The sequence below is a fragment of the Euprymna scolopes genome, chromosome 4, assembly GCF_053919585.1.
Source record: "Euprymna scolopes isolate OS-2025 chromosome 4, ASM5391958v1, whole genome shotgun sequence".
Taxonomy (NCBI): domain Eukaryota; kingdom Metazoa; phylum Mollusca; class Cephalopoda; order Sepiida; family Sepiolidae; genus Euprymna; species Euprymna scolopes.
The window spans coordinates 71,246,447-71,251,604 of record NC_136485.1 but is presented as its reverse complement, the minus strand read 5'-3'; the positions used below and the strand labels follow the sequence as shown (position 1 = coordinate 71,251,604).

At 33.2% G+C, this 5,158-nt stretch overlaps 1 pseudogene; it reads right to left on the bottom strand.

Annotated features, from left to right (window-relative positions):
• Positions 1 to 818: 818 nt before the first annotated feature.
• LOC145273888 (U2 spliceosomal RNA) lies at positions 819 to 954 on the bottom strand (annotated as a pseudogene).
• Positions 955 to 5,158: the final 4,204 nt, after the last annotated feature.

Genomic DNA, 5,158 nt, shown 5'->3' with positions numbered 1-5,158 from the left:
GGCGCTAGTTCAGGTTGAAGTTTTTTGAGTACAATAATTGGAATACCGTCCGGGCCAGTTGCTTTACTGGAATCAAGGTTTTTGATTAGCTTGGCAACATCACGTACAAATATACGTATATCACATAGTGTGTTTTCAGATACAGGAGGAAATATTGGGGGTTGGCGGCCTTGATCGCAAAAGGTAGAATAAGCTGAAAAGTTCTTGACAAAGAGTTTGGCTTTGTCTGATGCTGACGAGATTACCTCAGGTCCATTGATGATAGTTGGAATGGAGCGCACACTTCTGTTCAGAATTCTGTTTGCTATTTGCCAAAACTGGTGGGAACCAAGCCGCTGCTCAGCTACTTTGGACTTAACAGATTGAGCATACAACCATCTTGCGCTCTTTATTACTTTCTTACAATGGTTGCTGGCAGTCCTGAAAGCGGCTTTAGTTTCCATACATCTATTACGTTGGAAACAGTGGAAAAGGTGATTTCTGTGCGCAATGGCAGCAGCACATTCTGGAGAGAACCATGGCTGGCTGTTAGGTTTTTGCTGAAACTTTTTCGAGGGTATGAAACGATCAATACCTACAATTAACCATTCCGTCAGGTCTAATACTATAGAGGACACATCCTTTTTAAATATGGAATGCAGAGGTAGATCAGTTATAAATGTACGGAAGCTATCCCAGTCAGCCTTAGTGTATCGATATACTGTACGATGGAGAGGTACGTCTGGGGACTTATTACATTTCATTTTTATCTCGAAATTACTTATAACTTGAATGATCTGGAGAATTACTTGAATGGCTTTGAGACTGACTGGTTGTAAAGTGGGTGATCATTTTGCATTAAATTAATAAAGAAAAGTGATCCCCACTTTATACCACAAAGTTACAAACGTAAGTACAGCATGCAGTAAGAACAGATACTATACTTTGATCTTGGCCAAAAGGCCAAGAAAAGGGAATTTATTTGCTCCTCCACCGAGCAAATTAGGCACAAGGCCGATTTTTAATGTGAGGAGTGAAGGGGAAATGAGGACCAACTCCCCGGGAATAGGGGAGCTGGATAGTGACAATTGGTATGAAGGGTTGCCCCTACATTGACCAAGGTCTTATATGTAGGGCTGTCCGCACATATGGTCTTTGCTTGCAGTATCTGCCGGAACAAATACTACACTTTGATCTTGGGCAAAAGGCCAAGAAAAGGGAATTTATTTGCTCCCCCACCGAGCAAATTAGGCACAAGGCCGATTTTTAATGTGAGGAGTGAAGGGGAAATGAGGACCAACTCCCCGGGAATAGGGGAGCTGGATAGTGACAATTGGTATGAAGGGTTGGCCCTACATTGACCAAGGTCTTATATGTGGGGTTGCCCCCACATATGGTCTTTGCTTGCAGTATCTGCCGGAACAGATACTACACTATGAGATATTAAATCCTTTATTCATGTTAAAAATACATTGAAAATCAACAATGAACAAAAAACTTAGGCACATGGCCAACTCAAAAGGGGGGGGGTCGTTGGTCATCCTTGTCACTCCAGAACTAAACAAAATCAAAAGTTTCTCCCAGCTAGTATCTTTCACCATAATATCGCATTCACCTTTTCATACTGGGGGACATCCTACTTAACTCCTAATTTTTAAAACATTTTTTATTGACGTGTAAAAACAAAAAAAGATAACAATAAAATTAGTACAATAATTCATTTGTGTCGAGGGCGGGGTGGGGGGAGGGGGCGATTAGTAGGACCCTCCCAACCCGTCTAGTTGATAGACTGCCCGTTCCACTAGGTTTGTAAAAGGAACCTGGCTTCTGTGGGTCAGTCTCTAAGTGGGGATGCCCTCTAGATGGGGGTGAATAGAGAAAAGAAAATTTTGTGGGTAAGGAATGGGGGTTAGTTTGTAAAAAGCTAAGAACAGCATCTATTAACAACAGACCTTTGATCTTAACCAAAAACGCCAAGCACAAAAGTGTTATGGACAGACCGACGGAGTGACTTATAGAGTCGCTTGCAGGCGACTAAAAACGAATGCTTTTTCTAAGCTATTTGCATTTAACAACATTTAAGTTTTTAGTTTACATTAGCAGTGCTTACATTTAAGTTTTTAGTTTCAGAGAAATATGGTTCAGTTAATAATTTAATGATTTAATGGTTAAACAATATCGTAATAATTAAATTTAACTTATAAAATCATATTTTTAAAAATTATTTGATGAAAAGAAAAGAGAAATGAAATTTAAAAATCCCCCCAGGAAACACCAAGTAGTTACATCTAATGTAATCTAATATAATATAATCTATAAAGCTAAGTCGGTCAGTTTATTTTTCCAATTTTTTTTTTTTTTTTAGCTTTGTACCAATTTGATTCTCGTTCTTTTTTTCTCGTAGATCTGTGCAGCATGTTGTTATGAATAGTAAAAATGAAAAGAACTACCCGCCTGTGGAGCACTGTTCCGCTGGCCTGCTTTCCGGTTGAATACAACATGGTAACCTTCAAATCAAATGTAAACAACTTATTGAACAGTCCCCACAAATAATCAAATTCAACCTAATTTATTCATGAACCCTTGTCCTCGAATGGCCTTTGAGCCTTGATGTGGTTACTCCCAACTAGAAAAAAAAGTGTAATTCGATATAATTCTTTTCATAAAATATTATTTCGAAGTCGGAAGTATATTACAATAGTTTGGACAAAAGAACATAACGTGTATTATACAATAATTTGTCCTCAGAGAGTTCTTTTAATTTAGTTGAAAAGAAAAATATTTTGAAAAAGAAACGAAATCTTTTTTTTTTTTTTAATGTAAAAAAAAATACATTATGGGCAACACCGGGCAAGTACAATTAGTTCTGTATAAAAGATTAAAATGCATAAAATCATCAGAATAGTTACATATTACTATTAATATCGAAACGTCTTAAAATCAAAATACAACTGTCATTGATAGGAAAAGAAAATGAAGATACTCCATCAAGACTTACTCACACACTTCGATCTGAAAGGAAAGACCTAATGATGTCAAGAACTTTACCGCCAATGCCATAACTTCGAAGTTTATGTAGAGAAGAATGCTAGACTCCGTTGAACGCTTTCTAAATGCCAAACGTAATGACCCTATCCTCCCCTGAATTATCCATAAACCGACAGATCTGTTCAATTACAACTGTTAATGGATAACATGTTGAGCAAAAACCACGAAAGCCACACCGAACATCATTAAAGAGGCTCGTACTTTCCAGAAAATGAACAAGCCTGCTGTTGACTAACCTCTAAAATAAATTAGTAATAGAAAGAAAACTAACAGGACGATATTTAGTTGAGTCAGACCGATCACCAGCATTTTTAGGTAATCTCCAAAAATACCGTTAGGGCTTACAACATGGCCGCTAGAAGAGTCAACAAAAAACTGCGAATAAAATATATAAAACTCGTAATTTCTGTTTTTAAAGTGGGTTGTCAATTTTCTTTATGAAATATACTTCCAAAATAAACTATTACAGTCGTTTAAAACATAATAGAAGTATTATTTTTTATTTTTTAAAAACAATGTTTACAAAATGTCTACGCACGTTCGTAGACATTTTGTAAACATTGTTTTTAAAAAATAAAAAATAATACTTCTATTATGTTTTAAACGACTGTAATAGTTTATTTTGGAAGTATATTTCATAAAGAAAATTGACAACCCACTTTAAAAACAGAAATTACGAGTTTTATATATTTTATTCGCAGTTTTTTGTTGACTCTTCTGGCGGCCATGTTGTAAGCCCTAACGGTATTTTTGGATATTACCCATTTTTAATAGGTACGTGCAAAATGAATGGCTGACTGGGTGGGGATATGGGTTTGAACGCCTGCTAATCGTAATGTTTTTTAAATTTTCGGTTACTTTTTCATTATGTTTGAAAGATTATAACTTAAAGTTAATTTATCAAAGAAAAAATAACGTGTGAAATAAAAAAAATACATGGAATAATTTTATCTCAAATCTGAAAAACCCGTATATTTCACGTAAAAATTCATTATAACAAAGATCGTCTTTACATTTTTCTGACAAGAGAAATATAAGTTTTCTTAAATTATTTCCAAGTGAAATATTAAGTTAAAGTTTTAATAAATTAATGCAATAATTGTACTTAACTTTTGCTAAAAAAAAAAAAAAAAGGTAATAATCATCCAAAAATTTGGCAGTGGTAGCAACAAAGTTTGTTTATTATATCAGAAAATAACATGGCGGCTAAATTCAAAAAAGTATGGAGGCACAGAAAGAATATAATTTCATTATTTAACATTGTTCTGGCATATCGAGTGATTTTTTTCCATTTAGTCGCAGACCTCTCCCTTCATTTAAAAATTCATCAAAATTCGGGAAATCAACCAATTTTAATGAAAATGTTAGTATTTATTACTTAATAATCATAGAATATAAGAGACCTTTTATTTCATTCTAAATCTGCAGGCATTCCGCTAGCTTTATTTTTAAATAGAAAAAAAAACACTTAAAAATAAGTTAGAACACACAAAAAAACTTATCTAGTTATATAGAAAGATAGCTTGCCTTCGGTAATATTTGTTTTGGTTTTTTGTTTTATTTTACCCCGTTTTTTCCTCGTCGGCTACTCGAAATGCATCGATAATTATTTTTTTTTATAAAACTACAAGTGCATTTTAAGTGTTGAAAGTCAAGTTACTATGACAATTTATTCATTAAAAAAGTTCAAACCATTATTAATAGAATTTAAACTTGAAAGACAAAATGCATAAATGCTAATCAAATTTATTATTTATACTAATAATTTATTCATTGAAAAAAAGTTAACATCATTATTTATCAATATTTATACAGAATTCAAAGTGGGAAGAAAATTTATCATTATTAAAAAAATTACACACTTAACAAAAAGTACAAACTTACGTTTTTATTTATTGTAATGTTTACATAAAATTTAAAGTTGACTGACACAAACAGGCGTATCCTGTAAAAATTAAATAATTTTTTTTAGTTGTTATAATTTACGATGCCTTGTTTTCATTAAAAAAAAGCCAAAATATATTCATGCATTTTTTTTACTACTGAAACCCATAACTTTAGTAAATGTATTTTGTGTTTAAAAAATAATATATGCTCACTAGAATTTAAATAAAAATAATGTGTTAATTAT